The sequence below is a fragment of the Bidens hawaiensis genome, unplaced genomic scaffold (genome assembly GCF_021521415.1).
Source record: "Bidens hawaiensis isolate Kalapana, Puna unplaced genomic scaffold, B.hawaiensis_p1.1 tig00019074_1, whole genome shotgun sequence".
Taxonomy (NCBI): domain Eukaryota; kingdom Viridiplantae; phylum Streptophyta; class Magnoliopsida; order Asterales; family Asteraceae; genus Bidens; species Bidens hawaiensis.
In genome coordinates, this window is record NW_027492894.1 from 431,704 (window position 1) to 448,822 (window position 17,119).

The following is a 17,119-nucleotide window of genomic DNA, read 5'->3' on the forward strand; positions in this document are numbered from 1 at the left end:
AGCCTTCGGCAGCGAATAAGGTCTATCTTATCAGAGAGCTAGTGACAACAAGAACGAAAGAGGGTGGGTCTGTTACAACGCATTTCAATAATCTTAATTTGATCATGTCCCGCTTAGTGTCAGTTGACATTAAGTTTGATGATGAAGTTCAAGGCCTTTTGTTATTGTCCTCTTTACCTGATAGTTGGTTGCAAACAGTGACTGCGGTTTGTAGCTCGTCTACAAAAATTACTTTTGATATGATTCGGGACTTGATTTTGGGAGAAGATTCAAGACGCAGAAGTTCAGGTGAATCATCAGGCAATATGTTAGTCACAAAAGGTAGAGGTAGGGGAAAACAGCGAGGCAGTTGGAGTATGAAGAGGAGTCAGTCTAAGACTCGTTAAGATATTGAATGCTGGGATTGTAAAGAGAAAGGACACTTCAGGAATCAGTGTCCGAATGGTAAGAAAGAGGTGAACGTTATAGAAGATGACACAGGTGACGGGGTCAGCAGTAATGAGGCTTTGGTTTGTAGTGTTGAGAGTAACGTTGATTCTTGGGTGATGGATTTTGGTGCTTCGTTTCATGCCACTCATTGTAATAAAACAATGAAGAATCTTAAATTTGGGGATTTTGGAAAGGTTCGACTAGAGAACGATGATATTCTAGAGGTTACAGGTATGGGAGATGTTGATTTGATAACTTCAGCCGGTACTTTTTGGACTTTGAAAGATGTGAGGGTTATTCCAAGTTTGAAGAAACGTTTGATTTCAGTTGGGCAGTTGGATGACCAGGGGCATGATGTTAAGTTCGGGAATGGGCAGTGGAAGGTAGTCAAAGGGAATCTCGTGGTTGCTCGTGGCAAGAAAATGGGTTCATTGTATATGGTCGACATGTCACCGAAAGGAGTGGATCCAGTTTTGGTGAAAGACAAAATCCGGTTCACAGAATCTCGTGGGCAGAAGAAGGTTCATTTTGCAAGTAACAAACCCAGAGCCAGAGTGAAGATTCAGGATGAACGAGCTAGGAAGGTTAAATCAGTCGGAGGACATCGTGACAGTGGGAGCACAGGTCGTGGTTTAGTTACACTTCCAGGTCGACAGTGGATTAAGAAAATCAGTATTCCAGCTGTAAAAGTCTCTCCAGTGAATTACTTGCTGAATATGGAGAGTGTTTGTTCTCAGGTTATCTCAGGATCCGGTAGTTCGTTACAGTGGGAGCCGGTAGGGACAGAGAACGGGTCAGGGGCAGTTTTAGCCGTGACTGACATGTTGGAGCTCCGGGGAGCTTCAATGGGCCTTCAGGTTAATTGATGAGAAGGCGGTGGCAACTAGAGAAGTTTAATGTTTATATTACAGAAGTACGATCTGGAGTGCAGACGAGAGTACTCAAGGCCTCCGAGTGGGAGATTGTTGGGCTCGTAGGCCTTGTTGGCCCGGTTTATTATATGAAGTCAAAAGAGGAGACGGGTGCGGGCAGCCGGGCCCAAGCCCAGCCCGGTTTAGATATCTTAATTAATAATTTACAAACCCTAGTTCATTCTCTATATAAAGAACGCTATGTACTTGTAACTATTTGTCACTCAATAAAGAATATCTAGTTGCCACCCGTGGACGTAGGTCAGTTTAGACCGAACCACGTTAAATCCTCGTGTTTGTTATTACTTTCGTGTGTGTGTTCAGTTTCGTGTGTGCGTTTAAACCTAACAGACTATACTTTTGACGTCCTAGACGTTGAGGCATACGAGTCGAGTGAATGCCTGTGAAAAGCCCAATTGTAAACTCTCGGAGGAAAAGCCACTTTAGGCCAAGACTATTAGACGTCTTCTAATAGTCTTCTGGGCATGACAAACCCAAACTCCCGCCTCCCTTAATTCCGCGGCTACCGGCCTACTGCCATCAGTCCGCCGCCACCTGTGATATTGCCGCCAGAACCCAATTAGCACCCTGCCATCAGCTTTCATCTCCTACTACCAGAAACTTTATTCAGTGATTCAATACAACAGTCCAGTTCAGGTTGCCGCCATTTCCGAGGTTGTTCACTGGTTTCGGGTTTGTTTGTTTTGTTTTCTACTGGGTCTTGACCAAACATCGTTCACCTAACATCTTTTACTTTCCTGGAGATGGCAAACAACCAAAGCCGATCGATCAAGAAATCAAACTACTTCCAACAGAAGATGAGGCCAATACAAAATGCTTTAATTATATTTTAATGGTGGTCATTACGCATTTAGATGTCCTGAAATATCCTCAAAAAAGAAGTGGAACTATGAATCCATCATACAAAAATCACATGACAATAGACAAGTAACTATGATTGATTTATTGCTTTTAAGATAACCTTCGGTGTTGAATCAAGAACAAATTAAAGAAACATCGTATTTATGTGAGGAGGTGAAGATATTAAAGGTAATATTGACGGGAAAGTAAAATATATACCCGAAATATGTTCTGTTGAGATTAATCTAATACTACAAGGTTATGAAGTAAACATTAATGGGGATACCTGTCATGTGAAAGAAATGCTTCCTGAAGTTCGCAAATAATTGAGAATTAGACAATTAGACTGAATGACCCATGAAGACATTTTGCAAAATACAGCAAATCTACGGGTCATACAATTGTTTATCCAACTAATATTTTTACTATTGATGATTACATAGATTTCTGTAAGCATAGTTATCAAAAGCGCACTAGGCGGTCAAGCAAGGTGCAGCGCGAGAAAAACGACTCATGGCAATTCTGGCACGGTTCTGGCCAAATTCCAGGCAACAGCAACCTGTACTCGCCGGAACATGAAAAAACAGCCTGAAAAGCATATCTGGGAGTAGATAGAAGATGGAGTAGATGGAAGGTGAAGTTACAGCGAGTTTCTGGTCAGATTCCGGCAAACAGCCAACACAAACTAACCGTAAGTAGAAAACAAAAGTCTAAAAAGTAAAAACATATATGATGAGATTGGATAAGATAGAAGAAAAATGATGTTTAAAGGCTAACATGTTTTTATTTATGAAACTGCTACAGCTGGCAGTAAACTTGCTGATGTAAAGTCTATGCTTGCACACATAGTTAGAACACAATTTAAGTTTTATATAAAATTTAAATCTTCTCTAGAGATAATAACATATTCATTGATTTTAAAATTTTTTATAGCTGTATTATTAATTGCTTTTATAACAATTTATTCAAATTTTGGAATACATAATATATTATTTTCTATCAAGTGCATTTTTTTCCGTAGTCTCATGCTTTTTTTGCGCCTTGTTTCTAGCCCACATGCGAGGCTTACGAGCCTTTAGTGCGCCTAAGCATTTAATAAATATAGGGGTAATTAAATGATGAAAAGATCAAGGAAGAAGTCATGTTTCTAGTTAAGTGGTTCTTAGAAAACTCTTTGATGATAAAACTTAAGAATAAAGAAAAAGTAGATCTGCTTGACTTGTGCATGCTAGTCCATTTAAAGATGTTCAACTCCACTTCTGTTAAATACTTTAATGATAACCATCTTCAATCTCAACAAGCATGATGTCTTTACTTTTGTTAGAATTGAAGAGATGAAGGGGCTGCTGGAATTATGGACCGGTTCGGGTAAGTTAATACGGCCAACCGAGTTATGACCCGTAAGAGTTACATCGTAAGGTAACGAACCATTAACCTGCTTAAGTTAGTTAACCGGGTTAGACACTTTAACGAGATATAATTACATGGAATGGGCTTTGGAGCAAGAGGTGGACTTATTGGCCCATTGGGTTTATAACTAATTAGATTAGTTAAACCTAATTAATGGTTGTATAAGTATATGATATTAACATAACCTTAACCCTAAGCCAATCAACTAGTCCATCTCCTATCTTCCTCCATCCAACTGCCGGCCGACCTGCACCACCGCCGCTGCTCAGCCACCGGCGACTGTCCAGCCACCACCGCCGGTTCACCGCCGCCTACTGCCACTGACCAGCCGCTATCTGCCGCTGCTGACCGCGCCTACAGCCGCTGCTGTACACCACCACCACTGCCGTTGCCGTCGTGCACCGCCACCGTTGGTCGTTGATCTTGTTGTGTCACCTAGCTCGGTTCGTTAGCCTTCGGTGTCTCAACCGGTTATTTATTAACCGAGGTAAACTTAAATATATCGTTAGTTTAATTATATATTTATTGTTTGACTCGTACTCGTATTGTCTGTAACCGGATCCTGTCGGGTTTAGTTTCGGTGCTGATTAATTATATCTATTCCGCTGCGTATAACTATAATTAATAAGATTAATTATTATTAACCACGTTTATTGAACTGGTTTTCATAGACAAAATTTTAACTGATCACCACTGAAACCCAACAGTGGTATTAGAGCCTTGGTTACAACATGCGAGTCGAATCCGGTATTTTCGCCGGTTCAACATCATAAACTTCAAGATAGTTGACATTTTTTATCTAGATAAAATATTAGGGCAATTTTAATTTGGTCAAAATTTTATTTATTTTATTTGACCAAAATATTGCCCGACCTATTTTTCGTTGAATATGTAAATCCGGCCCGACCTTGTTTATGTGGTTGAATGATTTTTTTTATTTTGGCCATATGGATGGTTCAAAAGTTGTATTTAGTTTTCGGTTTTATTTTATGGTTTTTTGGCCACCTTGATGGTTCAAAATTGTAATAGATAGGGTTTAGTTTTTCATTACTTGTATTAGTATAATTTTGTAATGAAGAAGACCCGAAGGAAAACCGAAGACGAGCTCGTTGAGTTCTTGAAGTCAGTGGGAGTTACCAGAGATGATGGGATGCACCAAGAGTCCATCCTTGTGGTTGTTTTGTGTTGTGACCCTTTGACCCGATTGATCTTGCTAATAGGCTCTAGCAAGATCAATCACTAATCTTGGCCATTTAAGATTTACATATTCTGTTTGCTATTTTGATTGCTTGCTTGATTATAATAGGTTATAATACCACCAACCTAATACCAAACATATTAAAATAAATTAACCAAAATTAACCAATTGGTTGGTATTATCGCGACAAACTTAGTTTTAATAGGTTATATAAAACTAAGTGTCCTGAGAGATGAAAGGGTTCATCAAGTTGTATCGATCAACAAAGTAAAACTGGACTTTTACTCTATTCGGTAATATCTAAAATTAATCCCAATTTAAATCAATAGTCTATGACATCCTACTATAAGTCACACTTGAGGCATACTGCGAAACTTCAAATGTTTGGAGCTACAGCACCGCACTTGATTTCTAGCCTATCCCTTCAAGATGAAAGGGTTTCGTTGACACATCCGGTTGTTTCATAAGTGACTATTCTAGGGCGACTATTACTTTACTCTCTTGTTACGTGCTACAGCTGGTCTGGAGACTAAGGTGGGCATAGATGAGGCTAAACGTATCTACTTAGGCAAATGTTGTCTTAGTAGGCCTCATAAACGAGAGTTGTGCTCTATTCACAATTGGCAATCGTTGTCTGTCTGCCTAACCACTTACTAATGTTGTCTGCTACAGCTGCCATTAATAACTGGAAGCCAGATTCTCAAGTTCCTATTTACTAATGTTATTGGGTCATTAATAATAGGATTAAAACATCGAAAATACTAATAAAATTTACTTTTGCTTATTTAAACAGATGTCTACTGATAATAACTCCTCATTCACCCTCAAGGCTATCCTTGAGAAAGAAAAGTTGAGTGGCACCAACTTTCTTGAGTGGCACTGCAACTTGGGACTTGTTCTCAAGATGGCAAAGAAGCACTATGTTCTCGATGAACCTGTTCAAACCGAGCCTGAAAACAATACTGCTGATTCCAAGAGGGTTCTTGGTAAGCATATGGATGACTCGGCTGAAGTTGCCTGTATCATGCTAGCCACCATGTCTTACGATCTTGCTAAAGGCTTGGAAGATTTTGGTGCCTATGAGATGCTTGAGCAACTCAAGGGCATGTTCCAAAAAAAAGCCCGTCAAGAACGCTATGACACCATGAAGCAGCTTATCAACTGCAGTATGGAACAGGGATCACCTATTAGTGCGCATGTCGTCAAGATGAAATGGTACATCGAACAACTAAGGAAACTTGATTATCCCTTGTCAGATGAAATGGCAGCGGATTTCATCCTGAACTCTCTTCCCGGATCTTACGACCAGTTCATAATGAATTTCAATATGAATGGCTGGGTGAAGACAGTGCCGGAGCTTCAAGGAATGCTCAAGATGGCTGAGATGAATATTCCAGCTAAAAACAATCAAGTTCTTATGGCTCGATCTGCTGGTGTCGTCAAGCCTAAACCAAAGAATCGAGGTCATAACGGTAAAGGCAAGAAGAAGGTTACTGTTGCAAAAGTACCACCGCCGCCTCCTAAGGAGCGCCAGTGCTACAAGTGCAACAAAATGGGACACTGGAAACGTAACTGTCATGACTACCTTGCTGAGCTGAAGAGGCAGAGGACCAATGGTGAAAGCTCCTCTAAAGGTATTTCTATTTACGTTATTGAACTTTTCACTGTCTCTAGCAACACATGGGTATTTGATACCGGATATGGTTACCACATCGTTAATGTCTTGCAGGAGCCTGAAAACTGGAAGAAGCTGAAACAAGGCAGCATAGAACTCATCGTTGGTGATGGGAAAAGAGTCCCAGTTCTTGCAACTAGCACATATCATTTTGCTTGTCCACCTGGCCTTGTAGTTACTTTGGATAACTGTTTGTTTGCACCTGGTTTGACCAGAAACATTATTTCTGCTTCTTTACTATTTGAACAAGGATTTAAGTATGTTTTTAATAGTATTGCTATTTTTGCCTACTTGAATGATATCTTTTTTTGAGGCTAAACCTCGAAATGCTATTTATGAGGTTGATGTTCAAATAAACAATAATGTATATAATCTTTCTAAACGTATCAGATCTGGCATCAATGATATATTTCTATGGCATTGCCGACGTGGCCACATAAGCAAGGCACGAGTCAAGAGACTCCAATCTGAAGGGATTCTTGAATCCACTAGACCAGACTCTTTTGATGACTGCAAATCTTGTTTAGCTGGCAAACTTGCCAAAGGCTCCTTCACTCATAAGAATGAACGAGCAAAGGATCTGTTGGGAATCATACATACTGATGTATGCGGTCCTTTCAGAACCATGTCTAGGAATCATGAAAGATACTTCGTTTCTTTTATTGACGATTATAGTCGATATGCTTATGTGTATCTTATGAAACACAAAAATGAAACTTTTGAAAAGTTCAAAGAGTTTCAAAACGAAGTAGAAAACCAACTCGGGAAAACTATTAAAATGCTTCGATCAGATCGAGGCAGAGAGTACCTTAGCTCAGAATTCATACATCATCTGATAGAGCGTGGAATTGTTTCACAGCTCACTACACCTAGCACACCCCAACAAAATGGCGTGAGCGAGAGGAGAAATCGAACCTTGCTAAACATGGTCTGATCGATGATGTGTAAAACTAACTTGCCTCACTCCTTTTGGAGCTTTGCCCTTTTGACCGCCACCCGTATTGTCAATCTGGCTCCAACTAAAAAGGTAAGAAAAACCCCATATGAGATATGGCATAGGCGAAAACCCAATTTGCCTTTCCTTAGAGTATGGGGATGTGATGCTTATGTCACTAGTGATTCTGACGATAAGCTCGATCCTCGCGTCGTAAAAGTTGTTTTTGTCGGATACTATAACCAAAGAGGATATTATTTCTTCCATCCTGATACAGATGTGATTTATATCAAAAGGAAGGGCCACTTTCTCGAGAAGGAAATTCTCAATCGAGGAACTGGAGATAATATTGTCGATCTTGAAGAAATTCAAGAACTACAAACTACCGCTGAGGAAGTTGAAACGTCTGATCAACAAATTGTTGTTGCTGATACATCGGACATAAACACAAGCGTTCACAGAAGTAATAGGACTTGTGTACCAAACTCTAAATACCTATGGCATCTAGATTGTCCCGGGGTCCTCTTAGTAGCCGAGTCAAGCGACGAACCTACTAATTACAAATCTGCTATCTTAGATCCGGAATCTGAGAAATGGCAAGATGCCATGAACGCCGAGATGCAATCTATGCATGACAATCAAGTCTGGAACTTGGTTGAGCTCCCCCCCGAGTGTCGGGTAGTAGGGAACAAGTAGATTTTCAAGAAGAAAACCGACATGCATGGAAATGTGTAGACTTTTAAAGCACGGCTAGTCGCGAAAGGTTTTACTCGAACTCAAGGTATTGACTATGATGAAACCTTCTCGCCCGTTGCTATGACTAAGTCGATAAGGATATTACTTGCCATAGCCGCGTACTATGACTACGAGATATGGCAAATGGATGTCAAAACTGCTTTTCTTAATGGACATCTGTTTGAAGATGTCTATATGGTTCAACCTGAAGCTTTTTTCGATCCTAAATATCCTAACAGGGTGTGCAAACTGAATAAGTCCATTTATGGACTTAAACAGGCATCTCGCAGCTGGAATCTTCATTTTGATGAGAAAATCAAAGAGTTTGGTTTTATCAAAAAAGAAGATGAGCCTTGTGTTTACAGAAAGGCAAGTGGGAGCACTATATTATTCCTCATCCTGTATGTGGATGATATACTGATCATTGGAAACAACATCCCTATGCTTAAAGAAGTTAAGAACTGGTTGGGCTCTTGTTTCGCAATGAAAGATCTTGGTGAAGCTGCTTATATTCTAGGAATTAAGATCTACTGAGATAGGTCTAAGCGGCTTCTAGGGCTGAGTCAACATACATACATAGACAAAGTAATGGCACGCTTCTCTATAGATAACTCCAAGAAAGGAGCTCTCCCCATGGCTAAAGGAACTGTGTTGAACAAATCACAATCTCCGGCAACGGACATTGAAACTAAGCACATGCAAGCGATTCCATATGCTTCAGCGATTGGTTCTATCATGTATGCTATGTTATGTACTAGAACTGACGTCTCGTATGCACTGAGCATGACTAGTCGTTTTCAGCAGAACCTTGGCATTGCCCACTAGACTGCTGTGAAGAACATTCTAAGGTACCTGAAAAGGACGAAAGACATGTTCTTAGTGTTTGACGAGTGGAAGAAGAACTCACTGTAAGGTGTTACACTGATGCTAGCTTCCAGACTGACTGAGATGATTCTCGCTCAGAATCAGGATATGTATTCACTCTCAATGGAGGAGTTGTTTACTGGAAAAGCTCCAAGTAGAGTGTGGTGGTGGATTCTAACACCGAATCAGAATACATAGCTGCATCAGATGCTACTAAAGAGGCTGCTTGAATGAAGAAGTTCATCGCTGATCTCGATGTGGTTCCGAGTATTCATAAACCAATCGAGGTGTTCTGTGATAACACAGGTGCTATTGCTCAGGCTAAAGAGCCCAGGTCTCATCACAGAGCCAAGCACATTCTAAGGAAGTTCCATCTCATTCGGGAAATAATGGAACGAGGAGACATCATAATAAGCAAAGTAGACACAGATCAAAACCTAGCTGACCCGTTCAATAAACCGATGACTCCGGACAAGCATGATCTTAACAAAGATGCTATCGGTCTTAGATTAGCTAGTAGTTTGTTTTGATTTAGTATTTAGATGTGTGAACATTTCAAACTGTTATACTTTAAGTCCTCTTTTGATTTAATGGTTAAATGCAAATGTTGAATGATATAACTGTGTTCAGTGTTAATACATTTAATCCGTGAATATTGTATTCTAAAATTATCCGTAGTCAGTCAGGCTCGTGGGAACAACTCTGAATTAAGACTATTCTGACTTTGGACTCAAGGAGTTGACTTCCAAACTCACAGACCTCATTATGAATGACGTTGGATGTAACTCGCATCAAATCATCTTCATGGATCTTAGTCATAAGATGTTTTGATACTGGTATACTCATTTAGTATCCTCAGACCTGAGATACATATTAGAACTTTCGTTTACTAAAGGTTATTCTTTGATCAGTGTCAACCGCTGTCGCTTAACTGCCAGCTATAATGGCATTGGTTGGGAATGATCTGAAGTTCAGTGGGAGTTGTATGTAATCAAGATGGGATCCTGTACTCTTACATGATATGTAACAGTTATACGTCTTGGCGCCCTTGTTGATTCAAATTGGTAAAGTGTGAGGCCTCACCCAAACTAACTGTGTGTTTGATTGGACCACTTTGATTCTAGATCGAGAACTATAATGATTGAATGCCATATGAGATTGAACCTGATCCATGTCTCATTGTTCAGTTGATGTCTTATAAAGAAAGGATAGATGACAACGATTACCATAAATTCGTTATCTTGCAATAGTGTATTCCAAGATTATTTTGGTTAATGAATTTAAAATGTTATAACCTGTTGGGGGCAGCTATGTGTAGCTAGAGCACCGCTGGCTGTCAGTATTGAGTAACTTAACCAGAAACCATCCAAGTGGGAGACTGTTGAAATTATGGACCGGTTCGGGTACGTTAATACGGCCAACCGGTTATGACCTGTGAGAGTTACACCGTAAGGTAACGAACCATTAACCTGCTTAAGTTAGTTAACCGAGTTAGACACTTTAACGAGATATAATTACATGGAACGGGCTTTGGAGCAAGAGATGGACTTATTGGCCCATTGGGTTTATAACTAATTAGATTAGTTAAACCTAATTAATGGTTATATAAATATATGATATTAACATAACCTTAACCCTAAGCCAAACAACTAGTCCATCTCCTATCTTCCTCCATCCAACCGCCGGCCGACCTGCACCACCGCCACTGCTCAGCCACAGGCGACTATCCAGCCACCACCGCCGGTTCACCGCCGCTGACCAGCCGCTGTCCGCCGCTGCTGACCGCGCCTACAGCTGCTGCTATACACCACCACCGCTACTGTTGCCATCGTGCACCGCCACCGTTGGTCGTTGATCTCGTTGTCTCACCTAGCTCGGTTCGTTAGCTAGCCTTCGGTGTCTCAACCGGTTATTTATTAACCGAGGTAAACTTAAATATATTGTTAGTTTAATTATATATTTATTGTTTGACTCGTATTCGTATTGTCTGTAACCGGATCATGTCGAGTTTAGTTTCGGTGCTGATTAATTATATCCATTCCGCTGCGTATAACTATAATTAATAAGATTAATTATTATTAACCACGTTTATTGAACCGGTTTTAATAAAAAATTTTAACTGATCACCACTAAAACCCAATAGGGGCCTCTGTAATGTCGGCCCTTGGGCAATCGGTAAACACTAATATTTTACACCAAAGACAAATTTGGGACCATATGAATTTAGCCACCTAACTTTCAACAAACATGATGAATTCAAAATAATCAAGTGTATATTAATCAGAGTGGTTATGAATGAAATAATTGCTCAGGTATAGAAGATGAATGATGATTGTGTTACTGTGAAGAATTCTGTAACTTTTGTGGCACATTAAGACATTTTTCTGGTAAATGGCTTAGACTCACAAAAGCAGGTCAAGCTTTTTATTGAGCTTGCACTTGGCCTAACCTTGTTTGTAAGGCCTCGATTCCGGTGCCCTACATTGAACGTTGGATTTATCCATAAACTTAGTTCGTTACAGCGGAAGCACATACAATTTGTAGCGGAAACTAAAAAAATTTTTACATAATAACTTGTAACTCTAACTAAATCTTTAATATGGATAGCCTCGTACGCACCTCAAGCTCACCACGTCATCAACAATACCTTCACGCATACTAAAAGTCAGCTACACGCTGAGTGAGTTCTAACGTTTCTTTCTTTTCATAAAATGCGGTTTATAAATAAAGCACATCTTTCAAACATTCATACATAACGTAACATAACATAACATTTATCATTCATTATTTACTTGTTTCTATGCCGGTCTATCAATCAATTCATAACTACGCTCATACACACTTGCTCATAACCAAGCCTCCTGTTCTTGCTCATAACTAAGTCATCTTTCCTTGCTCATAACCGAGCCATATAAAGTTAGAGGGATTTGCCATCCTAACTTATTGTTCATGCATGAGGCCTGAAGGCTCTACACATGAACATGTACCGATTCTTCTATGCGTAACATTCGTACACATGTTTACATTCATATTATTATTCTAAACAAGTATTAGCTGGGCTTGCTCTCTATCTTCTTTCTGTTCTATGAACTAATATTCAAAAATATATATCTAACAAATTATCTATTCTACTAGTATTTGTAGCTGGACCATACAATTACACAACGTATATCTATACATTCATTAGCTACCATAACATACAATCATTCCACATATACGCATATATTAATTGGCTATCATACTTAATATCCCTAATGGGACCATCTATTCATTGTATCCATAACTGGACCACATTATCCTTTGTATCCATAACTAAACCATCTTACCATAGTATCCATAACTGGACCATCATTATACATGTAATAGTATTCTCTCGATTAATACATTTTATTTATAAATAAACCACATTACCATAACAACACGTGCCCTAAACACATTATAAGCTTTTAGTACTTCATTTTGTTTGCGTCTGTGCTTTCCTTTCCATAGCACACTATCATTTAAATAAATGGAACATTTGTCTATCGTATAAGCACTAGCATACTACTTGCGAGCATTCCTAATGTAGACATGTATATGGTACTACGACCCCTTGATGTCCAACTCATGACTTACTCACATTCTTCATACATCTTTAACAAAAAGTAGTTAAGTAAATTTATTAATAGTTTACACATTTACTTTCTCATACAAAACATGTCACATTCATCTTTTGTCTTCTTTCTTGAGTATGCAAGCCCCAAAACATTAAAGGTAAAAAGGGGGCTAGAACTCACATGGATCATGTTCCTCTTGGAATTAACTGTAACACCTCTCCTTAGTTGCACATGACTATGTAATAATTTATGAATATCAATTAACTACTTCTAACCAAATCATACTTCTAAGTTAGTGAAACCCCTAACGAACAGGGGTCCGGGGGCAGCGCCCCTGGTACGGGGGTCCTAGGTAGCAGCCCCTGATTGGATTAAGCTGCCAGGTTAACTTGGAAAAAATTTATTTTCGCTAATAAGCCTTTATTAAAAATTGGTCAAAAAATCAACTTTTAAACGAATCGAATCAAGTTCCAAACAAATCGAATCGAGTCCCAAAACAAATAGAATCGATCCCGAACGAATCGAGTTTAAAAATGAATCGAATCGAATTCCAAAACAAATCGAATCGAATCCCAAAACGAATTGAATCGAATTCCAAAACGAATCGAACCTAATCTCAAATGAATCAACTCGAATTTTCTTCCAATTGAATCGAATTCTCAGGAATTCGATTCAAAATATGGTTTTCATGCCTTTTGGTTTATTCATTTTCTTTCATCCCTTAAAGGCGCGTTTTACTACTACAATGAGTTCCGGGCTATAACAACACCACCTATCAGTTTTTACAAGTCCCGAATCTCATTTACCCATCTTTTTCTGAGTCTAACCTTATCCGAAACAGCATTCATAACTCGTTTTTGTAAAGTTTGTATTTTTCCTACTTAACATAAGCCGATCTAGTACCCTATCGATTTTCATGGCAACCAACATAAAAATTATAACCTTTTATCTTAAAACACACACTTTCTTGGATCCAGTTTGGTTCGGATCTGAATCAAAACGAGAATCGTGTTATGTTCCTTGTTGTTGATGATGTGTGGACACGAAATCTACTCCGCTTTAGCTTGGATCTGGATCCAGATTGGAGGGAGAGTGTTTGTGTGTGGTTTTTTTAGTGTACATGGAGGCAAGATGGTGGAAGTGAGGATTTTAGGGTTTATGGGTGGTTTTAAGGGATTTTAAATACCCTAAACCCATGGACCTTAAGGCTCACACCCTCCCTCAATCCATTTTTTGTTTTTCAAGCCCACACTTAACTTATTATTATTCTACATAGTTAAATTCTAACACACACATAATTAAATAACAATCGTTTATTATCATCCATAAAAGTAGGATGTTACATTGTACGAGTAGAGTTTTTATTTATTTCAAACCAAAACAAACGAGCTCTAAAGATAAAGAAAGCCTCGAGCTTACGTTACTTTATAGTGTGCAAAACACCTTTTGCTATATCATTCGTTTGTATGTATCCCCTGGAATATGCCAGAAAAATATAAAGCAGCGGTGTATTTACATAAATTTTGCATTATTGAAAAAATATAAAGTAAGATACATGAGGAAAATTCGATACACGATCCGATATATCTCATGTTTACTTGCCCCTTTCATGACATTTTTTAAAAAGCAGGAAGCTCTCATGTCATTCTTATTACCAATGCAATTTTTATATATCGATATCATTCTTCATTGATTTTCTGTCTCCATTGATGCTTAGAGTAGTTGGCGCACTGCTAGTGCTTTTCCATTCACTAGTGACAGAAACCGGCGAACATAAAAAATCTTTTAACAAAATTGCTGCATCATTTGTTTCAGAGAAAGGCCTCATATCTGAATCATACTGTCAGATACTGTCGGAATTGTCTATTCTATCAACCACTTGAATATCCATCAACACATCCAACACTTCATTCATTGTAGGCCTCATATCTGAATCATACTGTAAACACCTAAAAGCAAGTTCTGCTACTAATGTGATCATGCTCAAAATTTCAGGATTCGTATCGGATCCTAAACCGGATCAATTAGTTCATAAATTGCACTTCTTTGGATTCTGTTTATAGCCATGTTAGCCAAGCTAATTTCGTCTTGTGGCCTGTTTAAGTCAAGAGCCCCCATTGATGATATTAGTTCAATCAAGACCACCCCAAAGCTATAAACATCACTTTTATCTGTTAATTGATAGCGTTGGTGATATTGTGGATCCAGATATCCTGGGGTTCCCTGAGGAGCTGTTGTCACATGGCTGACATTATTTGATATGAGCCTTGACAGACCAAAATCTGCTACCTTGACACAGAAATTGTTGTCAAGAAGGATGTTCGTCGTCTTTACATCTCTGTGTATGATTTCAGAAGCATGTAGATATACCAGCGCACTTGCGGTTTCAATCGCAATATTCATCCGTATCGGCCATGTTAGCACGCTTGGATATGCTTGTTCTCCATGCAGGTGATCGGCAACAGTGCCATTGGGAACATACTCGTAAACAAGGAGAAGTTCATTGCTTTTTCTAGATGTACAACCGTAGAGAACCACAAGATTCGGGTGCCTTAATTTGGTGAGGATCTCAATCTCATTTCTGAAATGTTGGACTCGATGGTAGTTGTGTTCGTGCAGCTTTTTCACTGCGACTTCTCGCCCGTCTTTCAATTTACCTTGCTCAGAACATGGAAATATTAGGTGGGGCGATTTAATATGGAATGAACAATGAATAGCATTTTATTTGAGCAATCAAGTTCTCACCATAATAAACAGCTCCAAAGCCTCCATCCCCTAGCTCATGAGAAGGATTGAAATTTTGGGTGGCATCTTCAAGCTCCTTATTGGAGAACACGGACACGCCACAAGAGAGACGTATGTCTTCAAGGTTTTGAGATTTGTTCTTTGTCGAAACGTACGAAAAAGGTTTGTTCTTACACTTACGCCAGATTATGAAGATGAACAAAGAGACAATGAGGATTGCGATTGATCCAGCTACGATAACTAGAACAAATAAATGCATCACATTCAATTACATATTCCTGCAGTTGTATATATATGTATCCGATAATAATAATGCATAGGATCAAAGAGATATATTACCTAGAATCTTAATGGTCCTATCTTTGCCTGGTTTTCATGAAGTAACCAAATACTTAAATATTAGTTATACGACACATAATTAATTTCTAGACTACTGGGTATGCATACAAAAATTCAATATAACAAATCGGATCACAAAAGCAAATTACCCATATTCGAACTCGGTGTCGGATAACCTGGTGTTACTGCATTTACAATAAAAAGCATATATTAAAGGACAAGAAAATAATTCAGGACTATGCTAAACATAGTGTAGAAGGTGAAAATGAAGGGAGACGGAAGAGCGAAAAAGAAGCTGTAAATATACCCTTTTTGACGTCAAAACATCAAACAAATCCCTTTGCAATCTCACAATGGCGGCCTTGTTTTTGGCACATGCTACATGAATGTGATAAATTATAAAAAACGGAGGTGCCAGGATAGAGAAGAGAAAATATGTCGGTTTCATTAAATCCTGGAGTACTTGGGGTTTGCACAGGTAGCTGCACTAGTTTGACATGCATGTGGGAGGTCACTTGGAATTGTTGTGTTGAAGTAGTTAAAGTAGAAGTTGTAGTCTTTGCATCTGTTGTAGCTGTTGTATTTATGTTGCTCAAAATACGTCAGATTTTTTATGCATTTGTAGATATTGATGTAATCAACTATTGAAATTGAATACAAAAGAGGGCTTGTACTTGGTGAAGTGAAATTATTCATAAGTGCCCCACAGCTTTAAATTTTCACAAGCTCATTAAGCTTTTTGTTCTGGATGAATAAACGACTAGAATTTTGATACAAATATGACTTGCTAAAAATATCATACCACAGTCCTCCAGATTGAATCTCTCCACCTTTCGAAGTACACTTGACCTTGATCAACCCACATCTTGTGTCCGTGACATTGTAAAATGGGTACTTGAAAGGAGCCAAAGTTGGACAACTGAAATTTGTTGGGCAGACAGGCATAGAACTGTTTGTAGTAGAGTGAAGGGGTAGTAGATGGGAGAAAATAACAGACATGAAAATGAAAACAAGAATCATTTTAAATTCTAGCACAAGGGATAATATAACAAACTACTCCAACTTGCATTATATACATTAGTGCTCAAATGTAGTTTCTACCTTGGAGAAGACATTTAATAGTTTTCACATTGACAAATCAACTTACCATTTTTTCTATGTACCCATAAATAATTGAAATTCTATCACTTTGGACATTTTTTTCTATATTGACTATGACATTCTAGACTTTGATTAATTGATTTCTGTCTCATTCATCCTGAATCCCTTTCTAACGCCAGTAGGACACTTGTAAAGCTTCATGTGATTACCATTTACCCTTTCTAACACGTCTCAATTTACACAAATCTAAAGTTCAAAAAAAAAGAAGACAAATTTAGACTTCAAACTCCATATTATTAAATTGAAAACTAATCTTCTTTA

The 17,119-nt window shown here is 38.6% G+C and overlaps 1 pseudogene; it reads right to left on the reverse strand.

The window, feature by feature from the left end:
• Positions 1–14,241: 14,241 nt before the first annotated feature.
• Positions 14,242–16,732, reverse strand: LOC143557625 (LEAF RUST 10 DISEASE-RESISTANCE LOCUS RECEPTOR-LIKE PROTEIN KINASE-like 1.1; annotated as a pseudogene).
• Positions 16,733–17,119: the final 387 nt, after the last annotated feature.